Source organism: Psammomys obesus, unplaced genomic scaffold (genome assembly GCF_907164565.1).
Source record: "Psammomys obesus unplaced genomic scaffold, mPsaObe1.curated_primary_1811, whole genome shotgun sequence".
Taxonomy (NCBI): Eukaryota; Metazoa; Chordata; class Mammalia; order Rodentia; family Muridae; genus Psammomys; species Psammomys obesus.
Genome location: NW_026590701.1, coordinates 2,980,425 through 2,997,913, shown reverse-complemented (window position 1 = coordinate 2,997,913; position 17,489 = coordinate 2,980,425). Strand labels below are relative to the sequence as shown.

Genomic DNA, 17,489 nt, shown 5'->3' with positions numbered 1-17,489 from the left:
CCACCCCCTACACTCTCTTGTTCCCACTTCTCACCCCCACCAGCCTCCTTTCTTCTTCCAAACAGTGCACCTTATTTTTTCATGTCCCACATGAGGAGGAAAGTGTGCTGTTTGTTATTTTGAGTCTGGCTTGTTTCACTTAACACGATGATCTCAAAATCATCCTTTCATGATAAGAGAAAGAAATAAAAAAGAAAGAAATAGGAAAAGGAGAAGTGGGGCTGGAAAGATGGCTCAGAGGTTAAGAACACTCACTGTTCTAAAAAGGCCCTGAGTTCAATTCCCAGCAACCATATGGTGGCTCATCACCATCTATAGTAAGAGCTGGTGTACAGCCAGAATGTTGTATAAATAATAAATAAATCTTAAAAAAAAAAAAAGAAGTCAGTTTATACTATTGAGAGAGAGTACCTTGAAAGACTACCTTAAAAAACTATATTTTAGATTTGATGAACATTTTCAGCAAAGTAGCAAGATACAAAAATTAATATCTTTTTAGGCTGGCCGCAGAAGCTCACCTAAACAACACAGACTGTTGCCGCTGCTCTTGCTAGTCCACCATAACTAGGTGGTGAGAGCCTGTTACTGAAGACACGGAACACTCTGGTGATAGGAGGCAGAGAAACCATTCTCAAACTGACCAGGAAACTTCCCGCTGGCTTACATAGTGACAGGATGTACAGCAGGCCATCGCACAAGGGAGGCATCAGTGGTCTTACCCAGCCCTGGACCTTGCTTGCCACAATACTGACCTCTCTGGCAAGGTGAGCCCACTGGCGCAATGGTGTCGTGGCTATTCTGAGGGTAACTAACAGCTTTTTAATTGGATTTGAGGCTTGCTCTACAGGAGGGAATTCATGTCTGGCACTGTAAACTTGGTCAAAAGTCCATGGCTGGGGAGGTCTTAGGCCCTTTGGGAACCTACTGCCGTTAATTTTGGTAAATGGTCATGTGACCAAACTGGCTCCTAATTGTCTTTTTGTTTTCTCCTTGTATCTGGCAGTGCTTCCTGCAGCCTCACAACTGGTCAAAATGCTGAGTGGGCACTCTTAGCCCTAAATGCATCTGTATCAAGCCCTCCCCAGGCTCAAGGAATACGGTAGAAGACTGATTGGAAAGAATGGAAGAGCCAAGGATGCGAAGGAATGCTGTGAACTGCCAGGTTCTGGACTTGACACTCATGGACTCACAGGAGCTATGGTGCCTGCAGAAGACCCACAGAGGATCAGAGCAGTGGAAAATCCAGCAGGGAAGGGAGAGGGGCTCCCAAGGTCCGGCTCCCAGCTGAGGAGCTACTGGCTCTTGATAGCTCCTCAGGAGGCAAAGTTGTTTTTCTTTTCAGTGTGGCCACTGGCAGGTTGCCCACACTAGAGTAGATGATCCCAGTACCTGTGTATGTGTAGACAGCACTCATTGGATTAAGTGGGTGATTGTTTTAGAAGGAGGAGGAGGAGCCAGGATTGGTGGTGCAAGTTTTCAATCCCAGCACTTGGGAAGTGTTATAGGTTCGGGAATAGCTGAATACGGACCACTCAGACACCAGACACAGACTGATGGAAGTTTACTGACTGTGGAACAAAAACTGACCAGTCAGGGCCATAATCTGGACTCGGGAGCTGCACTATGACACCAGTTTGTTTCTAAGGCAGGTTTTTAATACAAAAAACATAACCAGGTAACAACCAGGTAACCAGGTGTAGGAAGCGGGGAGGGGGAGGGGGCAAAGGGGACAGAGGGGCCACAGTTATGCTAAGAACTAAAGCAGGTCTCCAAAGAGGGAATACAGAGTGTAAGCAGGTTACAACAGGAAGCGGAGGCAGCTAATCGCTGAGTTCCAGGCCTCCCAGTCTACAAAGTAAGTTCCAGGACAGCCAGAGAAACCCTGTCTTGAAAACAAAACAAAAACAAACAAACAGCAAAGGAGGAGGTGGAAGAAGAAGAAATAATAATGGAGTTAGGAGAGGAAGTGTTGAAGTCTCAGGAGGAAGTTGGAGGAATGCAATTTTATTCAACTGTAAACAAGAGTGAAGTTAGCGGGAGTGGTGGTGAGCATCTTTCATCCAGCACTCAGGGAGGAAGATCGCTGTGAGTCCAAGGCCAGTCTGGTCTACAAAGCAAGTCCAGGACAGCCAGGGCTGCACAGGGAAACCGCATCTTGAAAAACCAAAAAGAAAAAGAAGAAGAAAAGAAAAGAAATAAGCGTGACTCAGAAAGATAACATATTTTTCTCTCATTTGCAGAATCTAGATTTAAATACATATGTGAATATATATGTACACATACGTAGAACACAATCCTGTGAGGGGCCTGTAAGAAGGAGGAAGACTGCTAATGAGGGAAGCAGGAGTAGAAGGAACAGTCATTTGGGGTGGAGGAGGAGGGCACCATCATGACAGCAGAGGGTGATGGGTGAGGACGAACAGGATTAAATTCTAATCTAATCTACTATGTATGAAAATATCACAGTGAAACATTATTTTGCATGATAACTTTAGACTGACTAGAAAAAGAATAATCTAATTTCTCAAAGAACTAATTCACACAATGTATAAAAAGAGTCAATACCACTCACAGAAAGTCGGCAAATGATTTTTTTTTTTACAAAAAGAAGAAGGCATCAATCACCCCATGACTGCATCGCCTGCATGAAGGGTGGCCAAGTTACACATATGAAAATATTTCACGCGAGCAAGAAATAAACACAAATCCCAACACAGAGTTCAGACCTGGAGCCATTATTTCTAGTCACAGAAAATCAGAATTTTACTTGAAGAACATACAGTCACAGGCTTTCAGAGCCGTAATTTAGTCATTGAACAGGGTATTAAGTCAGACTATGAGAAAAAGAAAAATTTTCCTTTTTAAGACTTTATGATCTCAGCCAGGAGGTAGTGGCACACGCCTTTGATCCCAGCACTTGGGAGGCAAAAGCAAGTGGATCTCTGAGTTCCAGGCCAGCCTGGTCTACAAAGTGAGTTTCAGGACAGCCAGGATTACACAGAGAAACCCTGTCTCAAAATCAACAACAAATTTATGTCTCACGTGAAAAAACATTTAATCAGCAGACATTTACAACAAACTGTCAGAAACTTCAGTCACAGATGTTTTTAGCCTCCCAAATCCCCACTCTGCTTCTCACAGGGTCTTTCTCTGTGTGTGTCTGCAACAAGTGTGTATTTCTTCACCCCCATGAAATAAATAAGAAAATAAATAAAACTTCAGTCCCATTGTTCACCCAATAATATTAGATTTTTTTAAATGCTGAAAGAAGAAATTGATGAAGACACTAGAAAATCAAAAGACTTTCCAGAACTAACAGAATATTGTGAAAGCAGCTACATTATTTAAAGCCAGACTCAATGCAATCACCATTAAAGCTCCAATGACATTTTTCACAGAAACTAAAAAACTTACCCTAAAGTTCATAAAAAGTGATGAAAGACCCCCAAAAACCAAAGCACTTTTTTATTTTTATCATTTCTTACAATTTATTCAATTTGTATTCCAGCTGTGGCCCCTTCCCTCATCTCCTCCCAATCCCACCCTCCTTCCCTCTTCTCCCCTATGGCCCTCCCCTAGTCCACTGATAGGAGAGGTCCTCCTCCCCTTCTATCTGACCCTAGCCTATCAGGTCTCATCAGGAGACCTGTCTTCCTCTGTGGCCTGGTAAGGCTGTTCCCCCCTTGGGGGGAGGTGATCAAAAGAGCCAGCCACTGAGTTCATGTCAGAGACAGTCCCTGTTCCCCTAACTAGGGAACCCACTTGGAGACTGAGTCTATGGGCTACATCTGAGTCTGCGTTTTAAGTCCTCTCCATGAATGGTCTTTGACTGGGGTGTTAGGAAACGTGCCAAATCACGCCACGAGATCGGTTCTGTTAGGAAACGTGCGAATGTGAAGGTTACACTCGGGTTCACAAATCACGCCACGAGATCGGTTCCACGTGGGAGGTTTATTAAGGGAAAGGGGGAGAGGGGAGCAGAGACAGAGAAAGGAAGAGAGAGAGAGAGAGAGAGAGAGGAGAAGAGAGGAAGAGGAAGAAGAGAGAGCGAGAGGGGGGAGGGTTCCAGTTCTCTTATAGGGTGATCATGGGCATGCGCAGGTAATTCCAGGTGGTCAGGGTATCTTCACAAGTGCCTGATAACCGGTCTAACTGGGGCTGCCTGTTGAAGTGCCTGCCCACTGATCCCAACATTCCTCCCTTTTTCTAGAATTAAAAATAGGGAGCTTGGGCTGCCTTTTATAAGGTAAGTTAAAGTATATAAATTTAGGCTCATTGGAAGCAGCTCTTGGTTGTTATGCAAGAGGTTGAGAGAGAGAAGAGTTATAGTAACAAAATGGTTAGGTTGCGTTGGTGGTATAGTGGTGAGCATAGCTGCCTTCCAAGCAGTTGACCCGGGTTTGATTCCCGGTCAACACACCAATGTTAGGAAACGTGCGAATGTGAAGGTTACACTCGGGTTCACAAATCACGCCACGAGATCGGTTCCACGTGGGAGGTTTATTAGGGGAAGGGGGGAGAAGGGAGCAGAGACAGAGAAAGGAAGAGAAAGAGAGAGAGAGAGGAAGAGGAAGAGTAAGAAGAGGGGGGGAGGGTTCCAGTTCTCTTATAGGGTGATCAAGGGCATGCGCAGGTAATTCCAGGTGGTTAGGGTGTCTTCACAAATGCCTGATAACCGGTCTATCAAGTCCCTTGGGGCTGGCCATAGAAGTGCCTGCCTACTGACCCCAACATGGGGTATCATTCTCTTCAGGGTCCCCAGGGCTCAGTTTTTATGACTCTGTTGGTCTCCTTTTAGAGCTCCTGTCCCCTCCAGGTCTTTCTATCTCCCCCTTCTTTCATAAGATTCCCTGCACTTTGCCTAAAGTTTGGCTATGAGTCTTAGCCTCTGCTTTGATACCTTGATCAGTAGAGTCTTTCAGAGGTCCTCTGTGGAAGGCTCATGTCCTGTTCCCTGTCTTCTCCTGCTTCCGATGTCTATCACATTTGTCCTTCTGAATAAGGATTGAGCATCTTCCCTAGGGTCTTCCTTGTTGTTTAGCTTCTTCAGGAGTATAGATTTTAGTATGTTTATCTTATATTATATGTCTAATAACCACTTATCAGTGAGTATATACCATGTGTGTCTTTCTGCTTCTGGGTTACCTCACTCAAGATGATCTTTTCTAGTTCCCACCATTTACCTGCAAATTTCATGATTTCCTTGTTTTTAATAGCTGAGTAGTATTCCATTGTGTAAATGTAGCACAATTTCTGTATCCATTCCTCCATTGAGGGACATCTGGGTTGTTCCCAGATTCTGGCTATTATGAATAGAGCTGTTACAAATGTGGTTGAGCAAATGTCCTTGTATACTTGAGCATCTTTTGAATATATGCCTAGGAGTGGTATAGCTGGATCTTGAGGAAGCACTATTCCTAGTTGTCTGAGAAAGTGCCAGATTGATTTTCAAAGTGGTTGTACAAGGTTACATTCCCACCAGCAGTGGAGGAGGGCTCCCAATTCTCCACAACCTCTCCAGCATGTGTCACTTGAGTTTTTTATCTTGGTCATTCTGATGGGTGTAAGGTGAAATCTCAGGGCCATTTTGATTTGCATTTCCCTGATGACTAAGGATGTTGAACATTTCTTTAAGTGTTTCTCTACCATTTGATATTCATCTATTGAGAATTCTCTGTTTAGTTCTGTACCTTGTTTTTTATTGGATTACTTGGTTTGTTGGTATTTAACTTCTTGAGTTCTTTATATATTCTGGATATTAGCCCTATGTCAGATACAGGGTTGGTGAAGATCCTTTCCCAGTCTGTAGGCTGTCATTTTGTTCTGACGACAATATCCTTTGCTTTATAGAAGCTTTTCAGTTTCATGAGGTCCCATTTATTGATTGTTGATCTTAGAGCCTGTGCTGTTGGTGTTCTGTTCAGGAAGTTGTCTCCTGTGCCAATGAGTTCAAGGCTCTTGCCCACTTCTTCTTCCAAAAAGCCAAAGCAATTGTAACTAGAAAAAAGAATGTTAGAGAAACCAGTATACTACAGAGCCACTGTGACACAGCAGCATAGCTGTGGCACAGAGCAGACATGGAGATCAGTGGGACAGGACAGAGGACCTAGATATACACTCACAGAGCTATGGCCCCCTGATCCTTAATGCTTCCACAAGTGGTGCTGGGAGCACTGTTTACCCGCATGTAGAAGGATAAAACTGGATCACAGCTCTAACTCTGTACAAAAATTAATTCAACATGGATCAAAGGTCTTAATTTAAGGCCTGAAACAGCCATGAAATGTCAGCAAGAGTTGACAAACAGGACTGCCCACATCAGCGGATGCTTTCTCGTCTTCCACGAATATCATTCCTTCAGAATGTGGTTCCCAATCGAAAATGTGGGTTCCACTATATTCTGCTAGGTTATTCTGTACTTCATCCCATTGTTTTGCAACTACACTCTTACTTGTGTTTCCTCAATTGTTGCTACCTTTTCAGCTAAATGAAAAGTATTATTTGGTATTACGTAAGCCACATCATCTGTTCTGACTCCACATCCAGGACTTAGCATCATGCCCCCAAAGCAGAATTCATTTAACAAATGCCTTTGAAGGAATAAGAAGTGAGATGTAAGCTGGGCATGGTGGAGTACACCTTTAATCCCAGAGGCAGGTGGGTTTTGTGGGTTCAAGGCCAGCCTGGTCTAAAGAGTGAGGTCTAGGACAGCTAGTGCTACACAATGATACCATGTCTCAAAAATACAAAAAAAAAAAAAAAAAAAAAAATGAGATGTATGAATTGTCTAAAAATACCCATCACCTAAGATGTTCTCTGCTCTAGTTTATCTAATAAGGTGAAGTTAACCAAGAGCTTTGGAACTGATGATGGCAAAGGACCTCTTCAGGCCATGTTGGCATGCCAACAGTCTGAGATGGGAGCAACAGACAGACACTGTTACCTCTCGTTCAGAAGATCATTATGAGGAAGAAAGTATGGACACTTGTGGTACTGAGGGCCTCACTGCTGGGAAGCCAGAGCTCTTCTAGCAGTTGTTAAGCTTCAGGCACCCAACACGTCCATTAATCAGCAACTGAGGAACAGTGCTTCCAGTCTAATCAGCAACAGGTCCACACTGGTCAGCACACGCTGGTTACATTTGCTCGGATTGGTTCTGCGGATGAAAAGCTCACACATTCTGTGAGCAGACCCTGGACCACATGATGCCTGTCACAGATGCCTGCCACCACCCAGCTGTGCCATGTGTGGAACAAGTGATCTTAGCCAATCCTAACTTCCACAACCTCGGAACTGTAACGTCACTTTGCTATGGCTGCTCTGTGAGTTTATGAGAGCCTCCGCAGCATGCAGGAGGGCGATCTAAGGTGGAAGACGACACGGACTGACCACGCCAGCTGGGTACCATGTTTACATCAGCCTCAGTGGTCCTACATCCAAACACCCAGATTTAGCAGATGCTCCCTGGCAAAGACCTATCACGAGGAACCATCTGTGCCGTGGAGGCAGGCAAAGACTCTCTCATTGAACAGCTCCACGAGCCCCAACATGACCCTGTTCCCTCAGACTCAGCCACACATAATGACGCTGAAACCCTGGGTTGGGTTGGGATCTAGGGGTTTCCCCACTGCATTTGTCAAGCATTGTCTTCCTACTGTGAATCCCAGCTGCCCTCTCTTCAGTCTGCACCCTACATACCTGAATGTCTTCTTCATCAGTCAGAACCTTTAGCTGATGATTATCAGCATAGTAGTAACATAGGTTCAAGTGTGAGGTGAAGTAAAATTATTTCACAGATAGGAATTAGCATCAACTATCCTCAAAGCTGAATTCTGAGTTGAATGTCTTTTCAGGAAGATTCAGATCTGGTATGGAAGTTTCACTAGACATGGAGTCAGATGTCGCTCTCCAGGTTGCTGTGACTGCAAGAGATACTGTGGGAAGAACATAGTTCCTGCCAGTACAGAGATGACACTAACTAAATAACTCAACCTGGAATTAGGGACACAAAATTTTAAAGAAGTAAATTAAACTAAAAATCTATGTGCGTAAGAATATTTTATGATGAAAACGCTATAAAACAATTCTTTCAAACTGGCTTAAATAGCGGCAGTGAGACTCTATTGTAACTGGAAAGTCACTGGGTAATGAGCCTGTTACTCATCGCTCATTAAGGCTCTCCTGCTCTCCTGCAGTTCTCTTTGCTGGACCCACTTAATCCCATCTTGCCTCACCCTCAAGCTGGCTTCTCTCATCATCACAAGATAGCTGCCAACAGCTACATACTTTCTCACTCACATCCAGGGACTAGCCATTGTGACTTCAGCTTTGGAGACCCTTGATTTTGTCACTGTAACTGGGCAAATGCCATGCACTGGACTGTGTAACCAGAGAGCCAAGCAGTTGGTGTTACACCACAAGACTGGGATGAATGCTACAGTGACAACTGCCTTGTCTACCAGGTGATTAACACACACTCCAAACTTTGCTGTTGGTCTACGGAAAGCATGTATCTCTGAATAAATGTTGAGCTCAAAGTTTCTAGTTTTCCAATAAGCTCAGATACAAGAAAAAGGGGTGGTGAGGGGGCTGACCCTTTAACGTACTCAACCGGAGTCCCAAGCGTGACTCTGCTCAGGAAAAATCCCAGGGTCCTTTGGGCCACTTTGGGTACCACCACAGTCACCAAAGAGACAGTGAGCTCTGCTAAGATTGAGATGCCTGTGCCCCTGTGGAGAAAAGCATGCATAGCCTTTCATGTCAGTCCCTGTCAGAAAACCAAGCAGGGAAGCCTGAAGAAAGCTTCCCAATGCCGGAGAATTCTAAAGAATGAAAGATCCTCCCAGTTTCTGCATGAAAACCTAAAGCCCTCCATCAACAGCACCAAAAACCTAGAGGAAAAAATGCTGATGTAAATGGTCTGGATCTAGAAAGTAGTACCCAAGAACTGAACGGAAAACCAGAGGACTCAAGGCAATCGCACAACAAGGCTTGTTTTCATAATTGCAGGTCCTTAGCCTGCTTCACAGGCCAGCAAGGTCAGGATTCTATAAAGCACAACAACGTTTTGTCTTCAGAGGAACATCTGAGGAATGGAAACATCATTTACCCTATTTCCTAGAAGTGGAGGAAGGCCATGGCCATTCCTGTGTTCCTTCCTACATTTGTTGGTGTTCCAGATTCCCATCTTGAGAACTATCAACAGCACTTGTCCCCAGGCCTCTGTCACAAATTCATCATATCCTCACATAAGCTTAATCCAAACCCCAACACATACCATCTTAGGATGCATCGATGAACACATGTCTCATTTTGACATTTCTCTGAGATAACAGATCACGTGGATTGTGATGAGGGTGTAGATTTACCAGAAGTAGGTGGAGCAGTTGATGATTCGTAAGACAGTGATGAGGAAAAAATGCCAGATGTGGAGTAAGGAATGTTGTCATCGCCTGGACTTTGAGAAAGAAAAATAAATTCTGCAAGATTTCATAATTGAGAAAATCTCTGAGTTGATAGCTCTGAAGGCAGATACCATCCTTGCCTCCTTTAACCCATTTTTCAACCTGGATTTTTTTTTTAAGGCTTCACTAAGAGTTGAGAATGTACTATTGTATGGGGCAATTTAAGTCCCCTAAGACAATATCCTCATGCATGAACATTTCCCAGGATTCCATAAAGCAGTGGAGACACTGGACAACTGATACAGCAGCTCTGATGAATAAGCACTTTCACCTAAGTCTTCTTTCTTCATAGCACAGTTACTTACATCCTAGGAAACCCTCGGCTTAGGGAAAGATAAGGGTTTACATCCCAGCCCATGGACTTGGAGGAGGCTGAAACAAATTGGCTGAGATCTTAAATGATGTGCTCCATTCTTCCAATGCACCCTTCAGAGTTACTTCACTAGTTTATTTTAAAAAAAACATACTTTACATGATTGCATGTTATCACTTGTCAGTGTTCAGGTGGATTTTAGCTAAAACTAGTGAATGCCCAACTCAGATGGTTTTTGAAGCATATACATTTGGTATTGTTTGGCCCTTAAGCTTTTACATCTCTAGCATGGAGGATGAAGAAAGCTGTACATTGTTGCTTGAGAGTATGTACATTTTATACCAGATTTGTATTTGCACTGTCAGTATGGCAAATGGGTGGGAAATGTTAATACATTATTGGGTTTTTTTATTTTCTATTTTTATTTCAGTTTGTGCCCTGGCTGGAAAACCTCAATTTCTGTTTATGACAGTTGTAGTTTTTTTAAATGTCTACATTCTTTCTAAGAAACTGTTGGAAGAAAAAAATATGCATCTCTAGGTGTGCTGGATTGTGGATTGTGTGCTGCCACCTGTAAAAGGCACTTCCTCAGCTGAACACTGTCTCACAGCAAAGGCCAGAGCTGGCCTCCGAGGGCAAACTTTGTTGACCTGGACGTGAAAGCCCACCTGTGTTCATCTTCTCTTTCAAACCAGTTTTCCTCCTGAGTGTGTCCATGGCTCAGCAGTGGCTGCACACATCACTTTTGTGAATGCTCTGAAAACCTACTTTGCAGTTTCTAGAAAGCGCCTGACTGTTTCCCCTAGGTCAGGTGTTCCTTCCAATCAGCTGGGGCTGGAGCAGTCAGTCACTGGGTGGGTCTACCACAGGGAGCGAGGAAGATCGAATTCTCCAGAGGCCCCGGTACACACAGTTCTCCCTCCCTGGCCACTCCAGAAACAGAGACCAGTACACAAACACAGACTAGGCTCTGATGGCTTATCTCTCAGCGAGGCCACATTCACATGTTTTGTGCATCCTTCATTCAGGATAATCTTTTGATGTCCCATTTTAAAATCTGTCAGATAGAGATCATCACGTTGTCCTTGTAATTCACAGGGTTAAAGAAATGGCGAACAGGTCAGAGATTAGAAAGTACTTTATCTAACATTTCCGAGTTTTAACTTCATCCCTACTGTGTCTGTAGAAGCGCTTGTGAATGCAAGGATCATTTGTCAAAACAGTCATAGAGGTGGATGCTCCAGGGTAGGTCGGATCTGTGCTTTCCCTGGAGCTTGGTGCTGGCCAGCATCCAGCAGGCTGTATAGTTATGAGGCATACTTGAGACGGATAGAGCAGTGCTGAGGACTAACAAGAGGCAGAAAAGGAAAAACAACATAGAAAAAAATGCCAGGCATGGTGGCACACCCTGTAACTCCAGCCCTCAAGAGGGCTGAGGCAAGAGACTTCCATGAGTGCAAGGCCAGCCTGGGCTATATAGCTAGAACATATCTCAAACAAACAGCAAAAGTATAGCTACTGTCCAAAGGGAAAATGAAAAGAAAAGTATGTCTTATGTTTATCACCTCCATGTTTGCAGCAACTTTTAATTACATTTCAAGGTTCATTCAAGCCAACCAAGATATCCCACATCTGCAGCCCCAGCACTGGGAAGGTGGAGGCAGAAGAAGAATTCAAGAATGTCCTCAGCTACAGAGCACATTTGAGGCCAGCTCTGCTGCAAATGAACAAACAAAACAAAAATAAATAAATGGTCTTATTCAATGTCTAAGCCAATGTGTTTTTCTTTAAAGATTTGGGACCCAGCTTCTTCATCCCTCTATAAAAAGACAAAAGTAAACGCCCAAATTAACATTAAAATAAAAATTGAGCCTGGCAGATGCTGAGACTGATAGCCAAACTTTGGGAATCTTATGAAAGAAGGGGGAGATGAAAGACCTGGAGGGGACAGGAGCTCCACAAGGAGAGCAACAGAACCAAAAAATCTGGGCACAGAGATCTTTTCTGAGACTGATACTCCAACCAAGGACCATTCATGGAGATAACCTAGAACCCCTGCACAGATGTAGCCCATGGCAGCTCAGTGTCCAAGTAAGTGTCCTAGTAAGGGGAACAGGGACTGTCTCTGACATGAACTCAGTGGCTGGCTCTTTGATCACCTCCTCCTGAGGGGGGAGCAGCTTTACCAGGCCACAGAGAAAGATAATGCAGCCAGTCCTGATGAGACCTGATAGGGTAGGGTCAAATGGAAGGGGAGGAAAACCACCCTATCAGTGGATGGGGGAGGGGCACAGGAGAAGAAGAAAGAGGGAGAGTGGGACTGGGAGGGGACAAGGGAGGGGGCTATAGCTGGGATACAAAGTGAATAAAATGTAATTAATAAAATAAATTAATTAATTAAAAAAATTGAGCTTGGGCTCACCTGTAGTCACAGTTGTGGAAGTTCAGACATTGTTTATGCCCAGGAGTTTCAGACCATCCTAAGTAACATAGTGAGATCTGTCCCAAACAACCTGGAATAGGATTTAAATACAAATTAAATCAAGGTTACAAAGCTAACTTCACCACTAAAAAGAAGAAGTTTTTCACTGAAGAAAGTCAGTGAAAAACAAACCGGCATGAGCAAAGCTCCCATCTGTCAAACGCAGTAACTGGTGAAGACCTCCCTGCTCCTCAGCCAGGAAAACCAATTACCAGCGGGTCTAGGCAAACACGGCCTGGAGGAGTGAGCTTCCCCATTACACACAACTCAAAAACAATGTTTAGACAGAAGAAATTTTGTCCCTCCCGAGAAAAACAGGAAGGGATCACAGCTTTCTTTAGTTTTGTAAAGACATTAGTACCAGAGCCCTTTTCATCACAAGCTAACTCGCCATGGTGGCCTAAGGCAGCCCTAGTGACCCACACCCACAGTCTAAGGCCTCCACTGAACGCAGTGAACTGCCTCTCATCTTTGTGTCTAGAACGGTATCTGCCGTGTCTTTGAAAGAGCCGAGGAAAGTCATCTGTACACCAGTGAGAAAGGGTCCACGGCAGCCTGTCTCACAGGAGTCCCCCAGGGTGCCTCTTGCAGGCAGGGGTGAAGCAGGTGTCTGCCCCAGTAGGTCTCCGGTTGTTTTGTTTTTTCCATACTTTCATCATACACAGTGATGAGTTTCATAAAGACAACTTCCGTGAAGTACATACATGTGCTCTGAAAATATCCACCCCCGTTGCCTCCCTCTCCTCCGCATCCCATTTACCTCCTTCCACTACCTTGCTAGTCTCCCTTGAGTATTCAAGTGTGTGTGGTGTGTGTGTTCCTGCGTTTATGTACAATCTGGAATCCATGAATTTTTAAAAAGATGTGGGTTTTTTCTTTTTTAAGGAGATCAGTTTTTTTTTTTTTAACATTTCTTCATTTATTATTATACAGTGTTATGCCTACACTCCAGAAGAGAGCACCAGATCTCGCTATAGATGGCTATGAGCCACCCTGTGGTTGCTGGGAATTAAACTCAGGACTTTTAGAAGAACAGCCAGTGCTCTTAACCTCTGAGCCATCTCTCTAGGCTGTGGTTTTTTCCTACCCCTGGCTTACTTTGCTTAATGTGGTGCTCTCGGGCTGCTTTCATCAATTTCCCAGCAAATGATACAATCTTTTTCTTCTTTGAGACTGAATAAAACTCTACTGTGTATACATCATGTTTTCTTTACCAGTTTCTTTAAAGTCAGTACTACCATAAGCTCGCCTGTCTTTATTTTGGTGTTTTTATTTTTATTGAGTTTTTGTTTGCAACTTGTTCAAAATTGTTTGGCTTCTACAATGCCTGAAATTCTGATTATCAGCCAAAAAAATCATTAAGTCACATATTAGAGTATTTTTATTCTGAAACTATTTTCATGTATGGTGGGATACATCAAGTTAGTGATTCAAGCAGTGCCATTGAGAAATCTGTTGTTATTTTTAAAAATGATGCACACAACATGGAGAGAGAGGGAAGGAAAGAGAGAGACATGGGGGGGAGGGAGGTGCCCTAACAGAGAAAGAGGAGTGACAGAAAGGAGAGAGTGTGTGTAAGAGGGAGAGTGAAAGAGAGGGAGACAGTGGCAGACAGGGCCATTAAGTACCTGGCCCAGATGATGTCATAGGACACAGGTACTGACATAGGACATTGTCAGGACCCTAAAGGTCCCTGAGGGAAGGCCAGTTGAATTGCCTGCACAACATAACAAATTGGGATTGTAGAAACGTTTGAAAAAGAATAAAGACATAAAGAATAAAGCTAGTGAGTTTAAAAACTCTGCATTCATGAACTGGAATTGAAAATACCCATTAAAAAACCATTTTATAGGGAAAAAATTATTCCTAGCTCTATCTATCACAATAAATAACCCAGGATAAAAGCAGCCATATTGTGTGTGTGTGTGTGTGTGTGTGCTTTACTGGTGATTGAATTTAGGACTTTGAACTTGCCAGACAATCTGTGAATTATTGCACTATCTCCTCAACACTTTAGTTTTTGATTTTGATACTAAAATGTACTAAGTTGCCCAGGTTGGCCTTGAACTTGCAGCCCCTTGCATGACCAGGACTTCTAACTCTCACTTCCAACTAACAGAAACTGGAACTCCTTGGAGAAATGGCTACTTCACACCCTGGACAGAAAAGTTCCAGGACTAGCATGGAACATTTTGTCACACCAAACAACAGGGAAACTATGAAAAACTAATCATGTCAATGTCTAAAGGAATCGTGAGCAAGCTGGGAAAGTTGCCACAGGTCAAAAATGGACCAACTTGAAAAATGGGTCAACCTGAAAGAAAGACAACAGACACAAATACATCCAATCTGTTGAGGTCTGTGAGTTAATAAAGGAGATGAAAACAAATTCAGTCTCCTTTGGCTCATTCAAGGGGTCTGTTTTCTTTTTACACATACGTGGCACTAGGCACTTCCGTATAACTGTGCCACCACCACCTTCCCATCCCCAGAGCGCCATCATCCTGAGCTGCAGAGCAAGTTTGTGCAGTAACTCTCCAGACTTCACAAACAAAGGCCAAAGTGAGCACTCACCTGCCTTTCCAACCGGACACGTTCCTCTGAGCAGCCAGATGAAGGGTTGTCTTGTTTATAGTTGAGCTGATAGACGAAGAAGGAATGCTAACATTAACCGGTCTACCATTTTAAGGGTGGAGAGATGGCTCAGCAGTTACAGCACACACTGTTCTTACAGAAGACCGGAGTGGCTCCCAGCACCCAGCAGCTCCTAACTGCACCTGTAATTCCAGCTTCATGGGATCAGACACCCTCTTCTGGCCTCTGAGGCCACTGCACCCCTGTGCACATCACACATAAACATCTGCCTACGAGGTAGTTTGTATACACAGAACAACAAAATTATCTGAATTTTTAATACACTTAACACTGTTAGACTATAATGTTTTGTGGGTGGGTTTGTTTGTTTGAGACACGGTCTTGTTATGTAGCTCTGGCTGATCTGGAACTTACTGTGTAGACCAGGCTAGCCTCAAGCTGACAGAAATCTGCTGACCATGCCTCCTGAGCACTGTATTTAAAGGCCTGTGCCGCCAGGCCTGGCATTATATACCTTTTAAAAAGACTGAACCCATACTGGGAGTTTGGCGTTGTGGGTACAGTATATATGTGGCCCACACAAGGCCCAATCAGTACCTAGCATTACCAAAAGAGTGGGGACAATAAGTTCAGTGTTTGGTACATTGTTTTACATTTTGTGTGTGTAAGTGCTAAGTGCTCCGTTTTCCTGCGCACCAGAAGACGGCATCAGATCCCAGTACAGACGGACGTGAGCCACAATGAGGTTGCTGGGGATTGAACTCAGGACCTCTGGAAGAACAGTGAGTGTTCTTAACCTCTGAGCCATCTCTCCAGCCTATTACTTGTTTTTATTGATCCCCTATTGGTATCAGGCATTTACTGGCTTATTGAGTTGGATGTGGTTGATTCTTTCATAATTTGCCTCTGTTCACTTATTATCCCCATGAAATTTATTCTAGTTTAGGCCAGTCATGGTGGCAAACACATTTAATCTCAGTATTTGAAATGTAGAGGCAAGTGGATTTTTTTTTTAATTTGAAGCCATCATAGTCGACATATTGAGTTCTATGCCAGCCAGTGTTACATAATGAGACCCTTTTTCAAAACTGAAACAAACAAACAAACAAAAAAAGACAGAAAGAAAAGCTCTTTCCTGTGCTTTCATGATTAAGACTCTCTTCTTCCTTTGTGTGTAGGATCCCTTTAGTATTTTCTGCGATGGTGGTCATGAAATGCCTTAGTTTGTGCTTGCTGTAAAATCTCTCTATTCTCTATGACTCTAAAAGACAGCCTCACGGGGTGCAGTCATGTTGGTTGGTGTTTACTCTCAGGGACTGAACTCTACCATTCCACTCTTTCCTGTTGAAAGAACTAGTGTTCTTCTGCTATGTTTTCTTTGTGAGTTAATAAATCCTCCTGATAACTTTTCTTTGATAGTCTCTAGGCTCTACAAATGTGGCATCTTGACTCTAGTGTATGTTGGAGAGGTTCTTCTCTGGTCACGTCATGTTAGGATTCTACGTTAGGATTCTGTCACTTGGATGACCATTTATTTTCATAGATTTGAGAAACTTTCTGTTATAATTTTACTGACTAGGTTTTTATTCTTCATTGTTTATTTCAGCTTCTTCTTCTACTCCATGGACTTTCAGGTTCAGTCCTCATTGGGTCCCAGAGTTCTTGGTATTAGTGCTATGCTCATTTTTCCTTTATTGTTGTCCAGGTATCACATTCTCTCCACCTTGTCCTTCACCAATCTTCTCCTTTGTCTAGTCTATTAGTGATGTTTTCCGATGGTTTTTTCCTTGAATTTCATTGAGTTTTACATTTACAGTATCTCTATTAAAAAGGTATTATTTCTCTAAATCTTAATTTCTTTGCTGACTTTTTAATCCACATTACTTTTTCACCATGTTGCTGAATTTCTCATCTCTATTCCTGAACTCTTTTCTGCATTTGAATTGCTTTCCTTACTCCATTATCATTTTACAAATAAACTTTTGAGTTCTTCATCTAGCATTCAACTCATTTCAGAATCTCTGCATGGGGTAGCTGAGGCACTCTGATTTTTGGAATAAGTCATGTTGGTTTACATTTTGATGTTTCTTGTATTTCTTGTGGTTTGTGCATTGGTTGGGAATGATATCTCATCTGGTTTTATTTGGGACTTTTCTTGGTAAACAGCCTTTCCTTGAAGGCTCAACCCCAAAACACTCAGAAAGGAGAAAGTAACTTCAAACCACAAACCAAATGACATAAATATACTTTGCATAGTGGTATGAATAAGAATGCCACAAACCTAGCTGGGTGGTTTGTGGCACACATCTCTAATCCCAGCACTCAGGAGAGGCAGGTGGATCTCTTGAGTTCAAGACCAGTCTGGTCTACAGAGTGAATTCCATAGCAGCTGGGGCTACACATAGAAATCCTGTCTTGAGGGGCAAAAAAAGAGGCCTTGCCTCCAAATTAAAAAAATAATAATAATAAGTTAAAAGTTAAGAAAGAATCAATCAGATCCAACACAGAAAATCAGCAATCCCCCAAAATTAACAAGGAGAGAAGGGGAGAAAGATCAATAACCTAGCCAACCAAAACATCACCTAACAAAAGCTTAGAAAATAGGGAATCCCTTTCTACAACAGTGTAAATGAAC

The 17,489-nt window shown here is 43.1% G+C and overlaps 1 non-coding gene across 1 annotated transcript; it reads left to right on the top strand.

Moving 5' to 3' along the window:
- Window positions 1-4,347: 4,347 nt before the first annotated feature.
- Window positions 4,348-4,419, top strand: Trnag-ucc (transfer RNA glycine (anticodon UCC)). The gene has a single exon. It is a non-coding gene; the product is annotated as a tRNA-Gly (tRNA).
- Window positions 4,420-17,489: the final 13,070 nt, after the last annotated feature.